Source organism: Canis lupus, chromosome 2 (genome assembly GCF_011100685.1).
Source record: "Canis lupus familiaris isolate Mischka breed German Shepherd chromosome 2, alternate assembly UU_Cfam_GSD_1.0, whole genome shotgun sequence".
Taxonomy (NCBI): domain Eukaryota; kingdom Metazoa; phylum Chordata; class Mammalia; order Carnivora; family Canidae; genus Canis; species Canis lupus.
Window position 1 is genome coordinate 12,191,077 of NC_049223.1, and position 20,251 is coordinate 12,211,327.

Consider the following 20,251-nt stretch of genomic DNA (forward strand, 5'->3'; position numbering starts at 1 on the left):
CCTTGAGTGCAAAGACAAGACAAGAGCAAGCACACATCATCCCAGGAGGGTTTAAAAATAATGATAAGCACAACACTTTTTTGTTGCCCAATTTTTTTGTTTGTTTGGTGTACCTCACAGATACCTTGATTCATGTCACAAAGGAAATGACATGTTTACAAGTTTACAGCAATGCTCCATGTCCCCATCTAACAGAGCTTGCTGAGCTTTACAGCCAGACTGATGTTCCATCTGGTGTGTATTCTAAGTAAAGCTGCTTAGTGATGACCATGAGCAGGTGCAGGACTAGAAGCTTTCAGAGCTTTACTTCCTTCATCAGCACTCCTAATTTTATGAATGATGAAGCCCATCAACCCCATTCCTACTCAAATCTTCTGATAAACTTGGGTAGAATAGGGCTTCATGGGGACCCAAATATTTTTAAAAAGACTTTGAAACATTTGGTATAGGACCCATGGTGCATGCCTCAGGGATCTGCCCGGCCAAGGACTCGGAAAGGTCACTGGGTGCTATATTGCCTAGTTCTTAAAGCACTGACCCTGAATGAAGGCTCAGGAACCCCACGCACTGTCTGGTTACATTTAGGTAATCGAAAATCCAGTAGTCAAAATGTCCAGTCTTTTGTAATTAGCAAAGTTGTGAACATGACGTGAGGTTAATTAGTTTTCCTATCTAGAACTTGAGCCTGTGGCAGATGGTTTGCAGTGGGAGAGTGAATATAGTCATTAAAGCTTCGCTATTTTTAATCTCCCCTCCTTCTCACTATTCTGTAGACATTTTAGAGGAAAAACCCCTGTTATTATGTTCATTATATAGCTTGATGAATTTTCACAAAGTAAAACAATGTAAAAAGTCATGTAATGCAGATTCTTTGGGTGTTGTCCATTATGAAATATCTTATTTTTTTCTTTCTCTTTTCCCTCAATACTTGAAATACTTCCCTCCACTCCTTTTCCTGCTTGCATGGTTTCTGAGTAGGATGTGATTCTTATCTTTGTTCCTCTATAGGTAATGTGTTATTTTGCTCTCCTGCTTCTTTCAAGATTTTTTTTTTTTTTTTTTTTGGTCTTTGATTTTCTTTGGTTTGAAGATGATATTCCTAGGTGTAGATATTTTGACATTTATTCTCTTTGGTGTTCTCTGAACTTCCTGGAGCTGTGGATAGGTGTCTGACATTAATTTGGGTAAATTCTCAGTCATTATTGTTTCATATTTTCTTCTGTCCCTTTCTTCTCCTTTTGGTATTCTCATTATGTGTACGTTACACCTTTTGTAGTTGCCAACAGTCCCTAGAATTCTGTTCTCCATTTCTCATCTTTGTTCTCTTTGCTTTTTAGTTTTTGATGTTTCTATTGCTATATCCTCTAGCTCACCGATTCTTTCCTCAGTTATGTACAGTCTGTATAAACTTATGAAAGTCATTCTTCATTTCTCTTACAGTGTTTTTTTTATCTTTTTTTTTATCTCTAGCATTTTGGGAGGTACTTTATTAGAATTTTTATCTCTTAGCTTACATTGCTCCTCTGTTCTTGTATGCTTTCTACTTTATCCATTAAAGTTCTTAGCATATTAATCAGAGTCATTTCAAATACTCAGTCTGATGATTCCAATATCCCTGGCATATCTGGTGCATTTCTGGTGTACCAAGCATCCTGGTGCTTGTTCTGCCCTTTCAAACTGTATTTTTGCCTTTTGGTATATCTTTTAATTTTTTCTTGATAATCACACATGGGTACTGGGTAAAAGCAACTCCAGTGAATAGGCCTCTACTGGTGGAGAGGTTTGGGAAAGGGGAAGCATTTTAAGGTCGGTGATTAGGTCTATATCTCAGTCATCCTGTGTTTCTGGGCAGTGAACTTTGCAAGGGCTTTTCTGTTTCTTCTTCCCATTTAAGTGAGACAGGATGACACCAATGAACTAGAGTTGGGTATTGTCTTTTTCCCAGGCAATTTAGCCTTTGATAATACCACAGCAGCTTAGGTTCTGGTTAACTAGATTTCCCTAAGAACAGGCCTGTGAAGAAGAACAGAGTACTCTGGTTTATTTCAAAATGGTTCCTTATTCTCTCCTTGCAGAAAGCCTGAGGGGATTGATTTTTTCCCACTATTTACTATGGGAATCTGGTTGAGCTCCTAGAGGTGAATCTCACAATGTTGTGGATCTTCCCTCTGCCTTGGTCCCCTTGGAGTTTTTAACTCTGAGAGTTGTCTACACTGAGCCTCCAGCAATTCTTTCAATTACAGTTCAAAATTTCTTACCCCAGCACTGGTTCTTGTGGCAATTTCTTCATGAGTCTCTGCTCTGGGAAGCTCTGGTGATCTGTGTTCACCCATCTCTCCAGTCGAGGCAGCAGTTTGTCTTTTGTCTTCTCCTCTCCCCCAAGGAGAGTTGTTGATTTTTCAGTCTGTTTAGTTTGTACTTGTTGGAACACAGTGGTGACTTCCAAGCTCCTTAAACTTTCACCATCATTATTGATGTTCACTTGGTATAGAATTCTAAGTTGTATTAATTTCAGTAATTATATATTTTTTTAAATTCTAGACTTTCCACTTAATTTTTCACAGATTCAGTTTCTCTGGTGAAATCATCATCTTGATTCAGTTTTCCTGAACATACTAATCACAGTTATTTTATTTTATTTTTTTAGATTTTATTTATTTATTCATAGACACAGAGAGAGAGAGGCAGAGACACAGGCAGAGGGAGAAGCAGGCTCCATGCAGGGAGCCGGATGTGGAACTCAATCCCGGGTCTCCAGGATCACACCCCAGGCTGCAGGCAGCTCTAAACCGCTGCGCCACTGCGGCTGCCCAATCACACTTATTTTAAAGTCCGCGTCTGGTAGCTCAAATATCTGGATCACCCATAGGTCTGTTTCTTTTAATTCTTTTTCTTTTGTGTCTCTTTATACCCTTGGTAACCCTGAATGCCACACATTCTGTTAACAAATATTAGAGTCTATGGATGCTGTTATATTTTTCCATAAAAGATTTTGTTTGTTTTCTGGCCAAATAATTAGCTGATTTAAGGCTGAGTTTCTAGTCCTTGTAAGATCTGGTCCATTTTTGCTTTGTTCTAACTCTAGAGTGTGATCCTGCAGAGATTCTGCACTGAAGAATATAATTAAAGAATATAATTATATATAAATTATATATATAAATTAAAGATTATTATTAATTATATTAATTATTATATTATATTAATATATTAATATAATATATTATATTAGTATATTATATTATATTAATATACTATATAATATATATAATATAATATATTATTATATTAAAATTATATTAATTATATTAATTATATATTATTATTAATTATATATATAAATTAAAATTATATATAAATTATATATATAAATTAAAGAATATAATTAAACTTCTGATTTTATTCCCCAGTGTGATGTAGTGCCATAAGATATGCTTAGCTTTTCTGTTTCCCAGGAGCTTCTTTCTGTCTTGTCTCTCCAAATTTGGCCACTTTGTTATACACATTGGTAAATGATTAGATTGATGTAAGTAGTATAGAAAGTCATGCTCACTTCGGTGATTTGTTTCTGTTTGGTAGCATCACGGTTTTTTTAAGTCCCATCTCCCCAAATAAGTGCCATGCCTTCTAACATCTTTGATGGCTTCAAAGAGATTGTTTTTAGTTGTTGTTTTGTTTTGTTTTGCTTTGTTTTTCCATTCCATCTAATTTTTCTAGTTGTTCTCATTTGAAGAATTGGTCTGCCAGAACTAATACATTAGATCCGGAAGTGTTTTAGATGTAGTATACATCATATTCTTTCAGATTCTATTGGCCAAAAGAGAGCTCATGGCTCCTCCTAGATACAAGGTGGGCTACAAAATGTAGTCTTCCTATGTGCCCAGGAAGAAAATTAAGTAATTTAGTGAAAATATAACATGTTTTTCTGTTGTAGGCAATGACTTAGGGATTTATTATTTGGAGATTTCAGTGTGATCTTTATGCATTTTCAGCCCAATTTTAAACAAATGCTTAAAGATAGGGAAAGGGGCCATAGAATAATCTGTGTATATATTTTTTTAAAAATTCAGTACTTATTAAATTTATTTTTTGTTTCGAGCACTATAGGCACATTCACATCTGTCCTATTCTTGAATCCTCATTTGGATCCTGCAAAGTACATGTTACTATTTTCCACATTTGTATATGGTATGTGTGAGATTGAAGTGGTTAATTTGTGCTTTGTGATGGGAGTAAAGACTGATTAATTCATTCCATAAGATAATTTTTCTTTTTTATTGTTGCAAGTCACTCTTATTACATCTAGATGCAAGATAATAGAGTAATTGAAACCAAGAGCCTGGAACTAGGCTGCTGGGTTTTAGTCCTGTCTCTACCACTTCCTGATTGGTTCAACCAGCAGACAATTTACTTCATTTCCCTTGCCTCGGTTTCCTGTTCTGTACAAATAGAGATAATAATAGATTGTTGCATTGAATAAATTAATTTGAAAAGAGCCCAGGAAGTGCCTATTATATAATAAACACTCAATAATTATTAACTATTAACATTATGTGGAAGCAGATGATTTCATTGCTATTTTTATTACCTATTTATATAATGCATTGTAGCTTTATAAGAGCTGTCCTAGAATACAAGTCCTATGAGTTCAGGGACTTTTTTCCTCAGTAGGAAGTACAACATTTGGCACCAATGAAAGATGCAGGTTACTGAATTTCAAATCATAAAAGGAGAAAGGTTTGGCTGCCTTTTTTCATCTAGCTTTGTCATTTCCAGGTAATAGTGTCTATCATATATTTTTCCCTCTTTTATTTGTCTCCTCCCCTTTTTTGGCAAAGAATCTATTTTCCCCAGTGTTAAAGTCCTAAATAGCTCTGAATATATCAGTTATAAACTTATCTCTCTTGAATTAGAGATTACTGCAAATCATGATTAAAGAGTTGAGAGGAGCACATGTGATTTGGATGAGGTAGTAGATACCTACTTGCTAACATGATGTAAAATGTATGCATTTATACTGTCACAAACCATCTTGTACTATGACTTGTTTCCATAATATCTGTACTCAATACCATGTACTTTTGACAGTTCTTTCCTGTTTCGGACAGATTTTTTTCCTTTTTAGAAGTAAAGAAGGCACACATTTCTTCTGTACTTTGCTTCGCTTGTAGTATCATTTCTCTCTTATCATACAAAATATTGTTATCTGTCAATCAGTATTTACGAAGCACTTAGTGCGTCTCTACATACATATCCCTGCTAGGGTCTGATGATTGGAAAAAGAGCACAAAAGCAGAAGAAAAGAATCTCATCTTAAATTGTTGGAAATGTGTTAACCTATGCAAAGCACATTGAAAATAAGTGAGATCTTGTTTTATTATTGTTCATATCTGGTATATTAATTTCCTAGGGCTGCTATAATGAATTACCATAAACTGGATGGCTTCAGACAACAGAAAGTAATCCGCCTTCAGTTTTGAAGACCTGAAGTTCAAAATCAAGATGTCATTGGGCTTGGTTTCTTCTGGAAGCTCTAGGAGAATCTGTTCCATACCTCTCATGGCTTCTGATGGCTGTGGATAGTCCTTTGCATTGTTTGGCTCACTGACACTTGGTACTAACCTATGCCTTTGTCTTCGCATCACCTTCTCCACTGTTTCTACTCTTCTGTTAGTATCTCCTTCTCTTATAAAGGCACTTGTCATTACATTTAGAGCCCACTCAGGGGCGAGGATGATCTCATATCAAGATATGTAACTTAATTACATCTCCAAAGACCATTTCTTTTTCCACATATCATTACATTCACAGGTTCTCAGTAGATATATATTTTATGGGACCATCAATCAATCTACTATGTTAGGTATATGTTATTTTTCCCTGAGTTTCCCTTGTTTCAAGGTCATAGAAATCTCCCTCAAGGACAAGGAACATATCTTATATCTTTTGGGCTCCCTACAGCCCAGTCAAGTGCTCCACCCAGTAAAACTCTCTTCATGTATTAGGATGTATATGTATCTTAATGCATTTTAAGAGCTATTAAAGGAATGGATAGTACACACATTCAAACAATCTCAAGACATGTAATGACATAGAAATTAGTGATAAGATTACTGAACAGGAAAACAGTGTGTTTTATGAGTGGTAAGTGCTATGATATGACTAAGTACATATAGAAAGTCATCTTATGCTAGTCTAGGGGGTGCTAGAAAGGCTTCCTGGAGAAGGAGGCATAGCTAATGAATTTTGAAGGACTGAACAGTAAGTGACCTATGAGAACAATGAGGATGTGTATTCTAGGCACAGAGAACAACACATGCAGAGATTTCCAGTGTGAAGCTTCTGGAACCATCAGGAAGTATTCTGTGTGGCCAGAAGATATGATGCATGAGGTGGGGAGCTGACACATCAGAGTAGAGGATAAATGGCAAGAGATAACACTGGGGTTTCATGAAGGCTGCATCATGAAGGATCTTATATGCTCTAACAAGGAGTTTATATTTATTCATAAAAATAAGAATGAATTGATACGGTGGCTTAGACATTTCAGATTAACTTTTCACAAAATGGTGGTAGTTGGGAAAGAGATTGGGCATTAGTGAGACCAGAGGCAGGTTGGTCCATTTTACATTGCTGGAATAATCTGGATATAAATGATGGAGTGATGGTTGCCTCAGTTATGACAGTCTACGCAGAGGGTAGGGTATGTCATCTGAGCATTATGAAAATGATGCAGGCATGGTGGCTGATTGGACTTAGGCCATATGGAAAAGAGAGAGGTCAAGGATGATTTTCAAATATCTGGTTTGTTTGACTCTAATAGACAAGTAATGGTATCATTCATGGCAACTGAAGACAGAGAAGGGGGAGCACTGAAACTTTCTGTGCCTCATTTCCCTCATCTGTACAATGACTAAGTAAACCCTACCCTCCCTCTCTTGTAACATTATTAGCAACAAATAAGATATAACATTTTAGATATCTTTAAAGTTTTTATTTTTTTTAAAGATTATATTTATTCATGAGGGACACAAAGAGAGAGGCAGAGACAGAAGCAGAGGGAGAAGCAGGCTTCCTGCAGGGAGCTGGATGTGGGACTTGATCCCAGGGTCCTGGGATCATGCCCTGAGCTGAGGGCAAACACTCAACCACTGGCTGAGCCACCCAGGTGTCCCTACATATCTTTAAAGTTATAAAGCAAGCTCACAAATTATTCTTTAAGATTGATTTACAGGGCTGCCCCCGTGGCGCAGCAGTTTAGCACTGCCTGCAGCCTGGGGTGTGATCCCAGAGACCCGGGATCGAGTCCCACGTAGGGCTCCCTGCATGGAGCCTGCTTCTCTCTCTGCCTGTGTCTCTGCCTCTCTTTCGCTCTCTCTGAATAAATAAATAAATAAATCTTTAAAAAAATTGATTTACATTTAACCAAAATTTATAATTAAAAAAATTGTAAAGGAGTGTATATATAGCTATATAAGGGCAAAAGTATATTTTTAAATAGACGGAACTTATTTTTTGGAGATGGCAAGAAATATTTATCTACAGTCCAGACTCTCCTTTCCCTCTCTTTGTTTTTCTATCCTACACTGTGATCTCATCATGCCACAGAGTGAAGAAAAAAAATCCACAACCATACTCTAATGCCTGTTTTCCTCAAACCAAGACTCTGCAGCTTCCCACTCAAGGTTTCTTGGTACCTTGTGATGTCACCAAGTGACCATCCCAACTCCACCCTGGCATCGGCATGGCCCCGCTGCCCTCTATGTGCGGGCGCGCACACACACACACACACACACACACACGGATTGAACTCAGTAATTCCCAGGTAAAAATCTTGGGCACCATATCAGTGTTCTCATCTACAAAATGGGTGTAATTTTTATCTGTTTCACATGACTGATGACCAGACGAAATTAAATATATACAACATGGCAAAGCACTCAATACAAACTTTGCAGACAGATCTACCTTACCCTTGGAAATCCTTCCTGCTCTGCAACTTTATAAATTACTGGAAACCCTGATGGGCTTTGATCTCTGCATTTGAACTAACCTGCCTCATGGATCACTTGTTTCCCCTACTCTACTCTACCCTCCACCCCCCACCTCGTCTTTCTGAATTCCCTAATAGTTAGGGTCTGTTTCATAACATTCAATACTAAATCATTGCATGTCTGCTCTGTGTTCACTTTTGTTTTATTTTTTTTATTTGAGTGTAGATGACACATAATGTTATATTAGTTCCCATTATAAAACTTAGTGATTTAACAAGTTTAAACAGTATGCATGTTCACCAGGAGTGTAGCTACCATCTGTCCTGTTACATGGCTATTACTTCACTTTTTCTTTTTAAAGTAGACCCAGAATTCTTCAGGTGGATGTATTTAGCACAGTGCAGGGCACCCACAAGATACAGCAAATTGGAAGTTTGAGAATCAACACATATTTCTGATCTTCACCTACCAGTCTCTTCTATGGGGGTCTTCTTGAATTTTTACTGTCCAGCCCTCTCTCTGTATATTTAAGTCAACCATGCTTTAAATGAAGAGAGAAAGTGAAAAAATGAGGTGGGAGATACCATTTTTTAAAACTTTGATCTCAAAATGGGGGAGAATGTTGGTTTTAGAACATTTTGATCTCCTTGGATTTATTTTTATTTTCATTCTCTGACAATTCAAAAATTGCAATGATAATTGCATTGTTCTCTAAATGCCCTAGTTAGAACCAGAGTCAAGATTATTTCATCCTACTTAGGGAAGAGCTGTAGGAAGGAGCCCATAAAACATCCTTGTTTTCTTGATGAGAATGCAGATCACTTCACTGCTGGAAGAAAATCAGCCTCAGGCAGTGGAAGTGTTGGCCAGTCTGCACTGAATGGCATCAGCAAAATGCCTGGAGCAACAGAATGGTGGCACTGAGAGGTTGCTTGAGATGGAAGTGGATTTATGTGACAACTCTTTAATTTCATTTTGGGGGATCCTTGGGTGGCGCAGTGGTTTAGCGCCTGCCTTTGGCCCGGGGCACGATCCTGGAGACCCAGGATCGAATCCCACGTCAGGCTCCTGGTGCATAGAGCCTGCTTCTCCCTCTGCCTATGTCTCTGCCTCTCTCTCTCTCTCTCTCTCTGTGACTATCATAAATTTAAAAAAAAATAAAAATAAAAAATAATTTCATTTTGTAATTCTATTCATGGAATCTAAAGGTTATATAACTTCAGGAAAATACTCAGGCAACCTTTTGAGTTCAGGCTCTGGTATATTTAATAAGAGCAAATTTGCTTATCCTCTTCAAGCTCAGTTCTCTTCTCTGTGAAATGGGAATGAAAATATTTTCTTCCAAAGAAAACATTTAATATCTTTCTATGTAGGCATTTGGAGAGTAATAATAATAAGACAACAATCTGTCTCTGAGGTATTTGAGCACTGTAAGCTACTCAAATATTTTGGCAACTCTTCCAGTTTTCTCCCAAAGTATAATTTAAAAAAATTTAAAACATGACTATCATGTCAAAGACTTATTTAACTCATTAACGAAGGAAGCAGCAGGATATTAAAGCTGATTCAAAGAGAATTTGAAAAGCTAAGTATACACAGGCTCTGAAAGAATTACTGCTGAAATAAGATTGCTAAATTTAAATATAAAATTGTTCACTTCCTACAGGGCAATAAAACTGACAAAATGGTAAGAATATAAATATTAAAAATGATAACTTTTGGCATAACTGTTTCTACCATTCAGATATCATTTGTATTTTTATCAAAGATTAAAGTTAACATTTAACGTCTAAGATTATGAGTTCTAATCGATGGTAAATAGTCAAACAAAGGCACCTTCTCCTAGAAAATTAAGTAATCCTGGGGAAAACCTGCTAGACAATATTCCTATGACATCCAAAGGACATGCAGTCATTTTTTTATCTTGTTACCATGTTTTGAAAATATATTTTAATATTACCTATTTATTTTCAGTTTTTCTTTTCATCTCATTCCTGATTGGTAGATTCACTTCTTCTGTTTTATACTTAATTTTCTTCTGTCTGATGCTGTAATTCTACATGTCTCTAATTCTCTTTTTCCCATCAGCCATTTATTGCCAAATTATATCCTCAGATCTTTTCTGATTTTGCTCCCTAATTAAGCCATTATTTGAGTCTGCTTTAGTTCTTACATTAAAACCTGACTTAAACCTAATTGGTGATGCACAACCATTCGCTTCCTTTTAGTATTAGAGATAGGTAATATTTGTGATTCCACTCTTGGTATCTTAGTATGGTATAAGGAAAACAAGGGTGGAAGGAGAGCTAAAATTTTTTAAACTTCCTGTTCATGTAAGAGTAGGAATATATCAGCTGTATTTGAGCCCGCCCTTGTATCTTGAACACCATCATTTTCACTAATGAAAGCCCATATCTAATGTCCATTATGCTTATTAACAAGCCATTGATTTCACCAATGAAAATCTATGTATAATATTCATTATGCTAATTAACAAGCTTCTGTGTTGATCAGACATAGACCTGGCTGAAGCCTTAGAGATACCATCTCTTGGGCATTGTCTTCTGAATAAGTGTCCACTAATCACCCCTAGAATATCCTCAAATAGGGGAATTATACTCTGGCTGCCTAGAGGCATCACATTCATTTACATTACATGATCTAGGTTGCAAGTAGTTTAAAATAAAATGTAGTCTATGTCACAACCGGTACTTGGCCTGTTTCTAAATGGAGTTAACACAACCTAGCAGTCTTTGTGGAAGGCAGGGATGACTGGTACTTGCTACCTTGCAAGTTTTCTGTCTCTAAGCTCCAGAAGCTGGGACGCTGGCAACACTTTTTTGGAAATATGGGTTCCATTGACTAAACTGGCCACAGGAAGTTGAATAGGAAAGCACTGAAATCTGAACTTTCCCCTGGAGGATTGGGATATTTCCCCAGGAGGAGACCTCATCACCCCACAATGGCCATGGCTATTGGCTACTGGGAAAATATGAGGAAATGCAGCATTCTGATTTAGTAAAAAGAAACAGTATCTTTTTACATTGCTCATTTCCTTTGGGCGCCAGTGTCTGTTAGAGCTAACTGGAAAAACAAAGACCAAAAGCAACTCTGGTTTAAATTCTGTTGTAATTGCGTCAGGTTTTATATTATGATAAAATATTAGCCTCCTTACAAGGAGAAGGAGGTTAAATCCCTAGTTGATTCAAAGTGAATTTAGTTTCTCCAAAGATGAGCAGGATGAGACAAAAACATGACCCATTTTTTTTCTCCTCAGAGTCCAAACTTTTGCTCTATTTTTTAATTCTCTCCTCTATCTCAGGAAGGTTTCTTACAGCCAGCAGTGCAGAGGCATGCCCTTGCTGCTTGCAGAGCAGAAAGATTCATGGCTTCCTCTAACATATAAGATCCTGTATTATTTTAGGCAAAAAGAACAGCCCAGAGTGATTCATTGGGCAATGTGCATGTTGTGCCCTGGCCAGAGCTGTTACCTATTTATGAGAATATAATTTCATTTGCTTTTGGAGATGCACTTTATGCCCTGTCTGTCAGACTAACCCAGAAATATATCCACCAGGCAAGATGCTTAACCTCTTCCAGTGATCTACACTGCATAGAGCCTGGAGTAGCAGGAATAGCATTGGCAGTTGATTTTGATTCTTCTTTGTAGAAGTGAAGGGGTTGCAACAGTTGCTGAAACTCCCCAAATTTGTGGTTATGAAATTTCTGAGTCCATGCTATAGCATGATCGGCATGCAAGGATTTATACTGCCTACATTTGGAAACACAATTTAAATGACTATTTAAATAATGTTCTAATGTTAGAATCATTTTTTGCCATGTGAATGGTGGTATACAGTGTCTGATTTTTGTGTACTAACCCTACCCTGGGTCTTACCTTACTTTATTCCACATTTTTCCTATTTTCTAAGTCCTTAAAAAAATAACTTAATTTTTAAAGATTTTACACATACGAATGAATTTAATGCAAACATAATGAACCCTGATGGATGCCCCCTTCTACCCTTATTAGATCATGGTATTTTCCCAAAGGATACTAATTCCTTTCCTTTGTCTTCCTCTCTAGAAAGAACTATTAGCATGAATATGATATTTATTTATTCTCATGCATGCTTCCATATTTTTAATACATACTTTTATATCCCTAATGAGAAATAGTTTTGCTATGCAGGTTTTAAATTTTTATAACTATTGTGTCATTTTCTTTTGTATGATTTTGCCATAATTTATTTATCCATTTTCTTAGGGTGTCTCCAGTATTTCACCATTACAAGCAATGCTGCAAAGAACATTCTTAACCATGTTTCCATGTGTAAGGGTTCTCTGGAGGAACAGACTACAATGGAATTGCTAAGTTTTTGGATATGAATATCTTCATCTTTATCAAATATTGCTGAATTGTTCTCCAAAGAAAAATGTTAGAATTCTTTATATATTCACGGTTCTAAAGTATTGTTGGTTATATGCACAGCAAATATATTTTCCTGTCTGTGGTTTGCCTTTTCCTTTTCTTCAGAGTAAGTTTTAAAAGTAATGTTAATTTTGATGTATTCAAAGGTATGGAGTTTTTTTAATGTTTTGTGCACATTGTATCTCATTCTAACGATCTTTCATTTTACGTGATCGTAAAGGAAACTCATCCTCTGGTTTCTTAGTCTAGGTGAGGACACTTCATGGATTACCCTATGTTATATGAGTACTGGTTTAAACCATGCTGATCTAGGTGTAAAAGTTACCCCCTTGATATTCTCAAATTCCTTAGTGGGCAAAGTGGTTTTTATGATATTGACAAAGGAGGAGTTCACATCTACTCCACATTGGAGAAAGCAACAGCTCCTGTTAGCTTTTCTGTTTTCTCTCTTTGTTAAATCTTGACCTTACCAGTACTTTCTCTACCAGAATTAGTTCGCTTTTTTCTCCCTTTGGGGAGCAAAAAATAACTCTTCACTTTGTTTCATGAAAAACTCCACCTGTTTTGCGATAAAATATGGGTAAGAGTTGACTTATAAATTAACAAGCAACAAGAATATAAAAGTGTCATCTCACTAACAGTGGGTCTCTCACTCTAAGAAGTTATCACAATCATTTAGTCATATCTATTAAGCATGAACTAAGTGTCAAGTATTATGCAAGATACTGAGTGAACAATGTCCTAGATGGAAAAGATGGTGGAGGGAGATTTTCGAAGGCTTCTCTGAGGAAGGGATATTTAAAGTGAGGTAGGAAGAGTAAGGAACTAGCTATTCTAAGGTGGGGGAAAATATTTAACAGGAGGTTACATGACAAATGCAAAAGCCAAATGCAATGAAAAGAGCTTGGCATGTCAGGGGAACCTGAAAGAAAGCATGGCGATTATAGCTAAAAGGAAATTTTGAAGGAAGAAAGGGATATGGAATGTGGATAGAGAGCATAAGAGTGAAATAAAGGTTTAGGATAGAGAGCATAGGGGTGAAATTTTAAGCTTTCATAAACAGAGGCTAATTATTTAATTTTGGATTTTAAAATATAGCATTGGCTGTATTTAGTACATAGACTGGCTGTACCCAAAAACAGAAGAAGGAAACCATGTAGGAAGCTGTGGCTGGGGTTCAAGTGAAAGGCAATGAAGACCAAGAGTAGTTTTGTAAAAGAAACATAGAGAGATACACTTAGAGGGAGAGATAACAGAGCTTTCTGAAGAGATACATAGAGTAAGGAAGAAAATGTAATCAAAGATGGCTCCTGGTGATATGGCATGGATCAGGATGGGTGACAAACACTGAGATAGTGACAACTACCCATTGAGGTTTAGGGTAGGAGAGGGATGGCGCAGGTAAGAGTTTTGTCTTTTGCACATCATTTTCAGATGCCTGTGAAACATCCATGTGGAGACTTTTGAGTATTTAGTTGGATTGGAGCTCAGAGAAGAGGTACATTTAGGAGCATCAGCTAGTAGAAAAAGACTTTTATATGATATGAAAAAGGAATGAAGCGAGATCTTTCTTCAGTTTCAACCTAAACTTTACTTTAGTTTCAACCTAAACTTCATATTCCCATGACTATTAGCCTTAGCCTTGAGTTTCTGTGCATGGATAGGGATCTTAGACTGTTTTTCAGAAAGCCCAGGGAAAGTCAGAAGTGGGCAATCATCCATTTGTTCCCATTTACAAATCTCATTGCTTCTCTAGTTTTTTGGTTTTTAGAATTCTCAGAATTAAGTGCTAGGAAGTACTGCACCAGTGTACTACAAAAGTAATGAGGTTGATTGCACACTTTATTATTTTTTAATTAATTTTTTATTTTTTAAAAAAGATTTTATTTTTATTTGAGAGGGAGAGAGATATAGGCTTGATCCCAGGACCCTGAGATCACAACCTGAGCTGAAATCAAGCTGCTTAACACATTGAGCCACTCAGGTGCCTCTGATTGCACACGTTAAAGGAAAAATTGAATTATATTACTGGAAGTTTGAGAGTTTTATATCATAGTAGATCTCTGTTAATAGGTAGCAAAACTGGCATGCCTGTTCTCTGCAACATTAACAGTTCCAAAACTTTAATTTGGGGTTCTATTACTATTCCTGAAGTAGATTAGTCAATTATATCTGTGTAGTCGACAAGGAGTTTAGTACTTCAGTAGATTATGCTTACTTTTTCTCGTTGCAGGTAGAATGTTGACTAATTGAGGTTCTCTGGCAGAATGTTCTATATGGCCATAGATAGATTGGCAGCTAATGTTTTATGTTTATTATAAATGTTTACTCCACTTATATTTACCTTCAGCTGCTTGCACACAAAATTCTGGTTGTCTAGTGGTTACTAAGGACAAGTATATCTATTAGGCAGAAAATATTGGGTACCTACTATGAACCAGCTGCTGTGGTACCCATGAGAGTTACCAGAAAACTAGGTCATCATTCTTGAGTCCAAGAAACTTACAGTCTGGAAAAGAAACAGGTTTGTAATTACCTACATACATTGCAAGATAGAATGGAAAAACGGTTATAACAGATTGAAAAAATATATGCTGTGTCACTTCTGGATAACAATGACTGCATGGCATGGCTTTACAGAATATCCCTAATGAAATGAATGAAAACTAGTAAAAACTAGAAGTAAACAAAAAGCAGATCACTAGTAGAACAAAATAAGGAAAAGGGAATAATTGAATGCCCTACATTTCTCAAGTGGCAGCTAAGAAAAGAATTAAAATATTGTAATGTGACATGACAGGTCACTGAACCACAGCTACGAAATTCAAGAAACAATACTGGTGAATGTATTCTTCAGGGTAAGCTAATAGTTGAAACATGCAATGCTAAAAGCTCAGTGTTTTACATGCTACGGGCAACTTCCTTTTCCACTCATTATGTACCCAAATGGTTATTCTTGTGAGGTAGCTACAAGGTTCTTTCCATCTATGGATTCTTCCTCTTATAGATCCTCAAAGTTCTCTCACTAAGAGGAAGTAGAGAATCAGAAATGACAAATTTTTATGGAATCAGCTTAGAAGTAGCTAACTTCACCTGGCCAGACCTCCTTAACCACCAGGGAGATTGGGAAAGTTAGTCTTTCTGTGTGCCCACCAGGAGACAGAAAGGTTTTGGTGACCATAACAGTCTCTGCCACAGAGTCCAAACAATCTCTGTTATTTCCATTAACCATCCTCAAACTGGAAAGAAATAAAACAAAGAACACCCTGCCCCTATTTTTCCCTCTTTTGACTGGGTTGAGGGTAGTATCAAAGCTAAATGAGAAGTGAGCAACTGATGATGACCCTCCCTGGAGAAGGAAAGGCTCCAGGGCCTCTCCATCAGCGCCCAGTCTGAACACCCAGCACAACTCCCAGGGCCTTGGGATACACTGTTATGTTGGTGTCATGGGCCCTGGTTTAGAACAGGCATCTGTTAAAATCAGGAAACTCTAGAGAATCCAAGTCTTCTAATAACAGCTGCTTACTTCCTCCGCTGAGCTCTCCTTCATTCTCTTTTAGCTCTTCCACTCAAGCTTGCTAGACCCACCAAAAGGAAAACAAAAACAACTGGCTAGGACCTGGGATGCCCAGGCTTTATTTGTAGTTTAGAGAGATATAAATAGGCCTCAGTGGAAAAGAACTTAAAGGGAACTCACTCACACTATAGTGGATCAAATAGAAATTCTGGACAAGTGTCTCATGATAACCATGAGATGAGAAAGAAAACCACATGGAAGCTGTAAAACGCTCTGCAGAGGGGGAAAAGGCATAACAGGAAAAGACAAAGAACCTAGTCTAAAAGAAAACTATAACTCAGGGAATAAAAGGAAATCCCATGCATATGCTTTGTGTTATAGAAGAACATAATAGGATTGAAGCAATTAAAAAAGAACTCAAAAATTAAATCACAAGGTCATGGGGTGTAGTTAAAAGGGGAAGGGGCCGTGGGTGGTGATAATCCCACTCTCAGTCCCCAAGGCACAGAGTAGGACAGAAGACAGCAAGGACTCGACCTGAGGGACAGAGAGGCAATAATCATCATGCTCTTCTAGGTATTAGAAGGAACTAAATGTTTCCTGAAATCAAGGACAAGAATAAAGCCAGGCTGCCAGGATAAAGCAGAACTGAAGCTTGGGAAGCCCCCAGGACTCACACTATTTCTTGCTTTTGCTGCTGTGTTGTAAAACTTCTCTCTCTGAAGAGGCTTCACAGGTTCTTCGTCCACATGGAAGAATATGGTTTATGCTCTGCTCCCAGCAACAAATAGACTGACTAGCTGGCTCTGAGTCACAATGCCAAATTCCCAGGAGAAAAATCTGATAGATCCAGCTTATGTTACGGCCAGTCAGCTATAGAAGAGAGACATAAAATCATAAAGCAACACTAGTTTACAATTCCTGAGTGTGAACTGGGTGTCAGCCACTGCCAAGTGCTTACGATGGGGCATCTCATACAACCGACACGTGGGAGAGATAGTACTTATATCATTTTTTAATTGGATGCTGCTGTTGTAGCTCAGAAAATTTAAGTTGCTTATCCCGTGTCACACAGGTGTCTTGTCTCAGAGTCAGGTTTCAAGCCTAGGTTGTGAGCTCCAAAATCTGCCCTCAACCTTTGTGCTGTATTACCAGTACACCTGGGAGCCAGTTATCAAAAGGATAGTCAGTCAGTGGGTTAGACAGATCTCCTAAAAAATTGACCATTATTTTCCTAAAATTTTCCTCAGGGTAGATACTAACAAGAAGACTTACTGGGTCATGGGTTCTATTGCCCAGTGGCTTTCCCGAAAACTTACTCCAATTTACATCCCTGAGAAGTGTACAGAAGTGTTTCTCTCATCATATTATTGCCAACATTGAGTAATAACATTTTATACATTTTATTTCATTTTATTTCATCTTCGCCCATGCAGTAGGAGCTAGATTTGGAAGAATTTATTCTGGCTGGGGGGTTGGGGAAATTGTCACAGGGGAGGTCCATGAGGGTATATATATATATATATATATATATTCTTTCCTCTTCCACCTCCCGTCCCCTCCATACAATCATTTTCAAACAAGTAACTGTTTTGTTTAAAAAATGATGAGGTTCATATAGGATTGCTTGTAGTAGGGTAAAATAAATTCACTAACAGGATGACAGGAACAAGGGGTTTTCGGCTTTGAAATGTATTTGACTAGCGACATTTGCATTCTATGAGAAATCTATGCTAATATAACATTCACACGCAGAGGAGAACTTTAAATTGCAAATTTTGAAAAGCTTGAAGTCAGTAAATAATATTTTTGGGAGAGGGGTGATAATGCCAAGGCGAAGTCAGGGAGCAAGGCTCAATAGAAGGTGTGCATTTGCTGGGTGTGAACTCTCTGGGAGCTGCAATTGCCTGGGAAGACTGGCCCTAGTGAACTCCGCTCCTCTCAACAGTGGATTGCACACCTTAGAGTGCATCAGAATCACCTGGAGAGCTTGTAAAACCCAATTGCTAGGTGCCCCTTCTCCTCCCTCCCCCCCCCCCCCCCCCCCCCCGGAGTTTTTGACTTAAGAGGGTTGGGAGTCAGTGGGGAGGAATTCACATCTGGAAATTCATTCCCTGGTGATGCCTGCCCAGGGGGCTACACTTTGAGAGCACCATTGCTCTAAGAAAATCTGAATAGCATATTTGCTGGTCAAAACAGCAAAGAGAATCACCAAATAATAGTAATAACTAAAGGCTCTGCCCGATTCACTTAAGTCCGGCTAAATGTTTCTCCATAGCTTCGAAAGGGTCCTTTACTTCTGGGAAGGGCCTGACAGAAGGAAGAAGCCAGGGCAAGAGGCAAGTAGGGAGAACTCCCTCCCTCACCCTCCTGGGGACCAGCCCTGGCCCCCAGCTCCTCCCTCTTCCTCAGAGCTACCAGTTTGGAGGAGAGAGATCCAAGTCTCCAGGCTGCTGCAGCCTCTGCTGAGAGCAGCGTCTTATGCCAGCTTTCCCTGGCGGCTTCGGACCCAGCCAGCCGCTCACCCCCTCACCCCGGGTGATGATGTCAGCACTCTCTGCTCCATCACACCTGGCTGAAGGAATCAGATAAGCTCCACAGGAAGAGACCTGAGGAAGGAGCACAGTGTTGACAGGTGAACCAAAGACCCTTTTGTCTTCTGGGCCGGCCTGCAGCCAGCTCTGGATTTCTGACAGTCAGCTGGCTGCTACACTTGCCTGCCTCTCTCTTTTCCCAAAAAAAGAAACCGTTAGCGATTTGCAAAGCTGCTCCAGGGCACATGGGGCTCTAATGGGAGACCGGGATCAAGTTAGGATTGTGTAGCCAGCTCCTGGCTTTGGTGGGAAGCCACCTTTGGGAGTGGAGCTTATGAACTCAGGCAGCCAAGGGAGCCGGGCAGGTAGGCAGATGCCTACTTGGCAGTGACAGTTTGCCTGGAATCTTTTCATAGAATTCCTGAGCAGTGCCCTTCCAGGTGCAGTGTGGGCTGAAAGTGTCCCCAAGAAGGAGCCGAGCAGCAGTTATATGTTCGATCCCTCATGGCACGTGACTCACTTGGGATGGTTGTCCTGTCAGATGCGCTCCCCCCCCCCCCCTTGGGACCCCAGTGATTTTTTTTTTTTTTTTTTTTTTTACCCATCATGGTTGTTACTCTTTATTTCTAGTGGAACTCACAGTGGCATCTTTGAGAGTTAGAGTCTTTAAGGAAAATGTTCTTTGTGTTAGAGGATTCTCTACTCATTTTGAATCAGCCCACATGTGGCAATAGGCTAACCTCAGCATCTGGTTTTATTTCTCACCCTGTAGTTTGTTGGGTGTGTGAGGATACAGAGCAGAGCAGTGGCAGAGGAGGGTGACTTCCTCTCTGGTTATGATTGATTCACACATTAGACAGTTTGTAAAGGGAGGATTTTTTTCTTTTTTCTTTCATTTTCATATGTCTTTCTTTTACATTATTACAATTGTTTATAGGCTGAGAATGGTCTTAAGAATATTCTCCTTAGGGAGAAGAATAAGAGCGCCAGGGTATATATCTTTTCTGTGTGCCAGATTGAAGAGTGACTTGAGAGACTTACTATGAGTTACCTGGACTAACAGCTGGAACTACGGTCTGTCTGGTCCTAGCAAGAGGAGCTCACCCCAACCTCAGCTTCTCACAGGACTGTGGCTTCTTCTCCTCCCAGGGAAGCTGCATGTTCCATGGGCCCAGAGCTTCCAGGTGCTGGGCAGATGGTGCTGAGATAACTCTTATAAATAGCTGACATCCAATTTGAGACTAACTAGTACCAGAGTGGTCTGATCATCCTCCACAGAATTGTTCTCATGCTTGCTCTATGACATTTCTCAGCCTTGACATTACTGATGTTTGGGCCCAGGTAATTCTTTGTTGAAGAGGGCTGTCCCATGCATTGTATGATGTTTAGCTGTACTCTGACCTTAATGCATTGGATGCTAGTAGCAACTCATCCCTAGTTGGGACATTTGAAAATGTTTCCAGATAGAACCAAATGTCTCTAAGGGCTCAAAATTGCCTCTAGTTAAGAACTACTGATCTATAAGGATCTATAAGGAACATGGGTGGGAATTCCCCAGTGGAACAAATAACAATTGCTGCATGACCATGTGATGGTTCAGGATCCATAGTGAGAGTGGGAGGGTAGGGACTTCTGCCTTCTTTTCCCTCGCTGACCCAATGCCTTTGTTCTATTTTGTCCAAAAGCAGAGCCCAAGATATGGGTTAAGGTAGTTTATTGGGGAGAACAAGGAAACAGGTGAAAAGAGAGGAAAGCTAATAAAACATAGGTTAAATAA

General features: G+C 38.6%; 1 long non-coding RNA gene and 1 pseudogene across 1 annotated transcript; one reads left to right on the plus strand and one right to left on the minus strand.

The window, feature by feature from the left end:
• Positions 1-4: 4 nt before the first annotated feature.
• On the plus strand, positions 5-12,478 carry LOC119871081. Its single transcript, XR_005355198.1, has 3 exons — positions 5-234; positions 5,408-5,611; positions 12,259-12,478. It is a non-coding gene; the product is annotated as an uncharacterized LOC119871081 (long non-coding RNA).
• Positions 258-440, minus strand: LOC119870088 (annotated as a pseudogene).
• Positions 12,479-20,251: the final 7,773 nt, after the last annotated feature.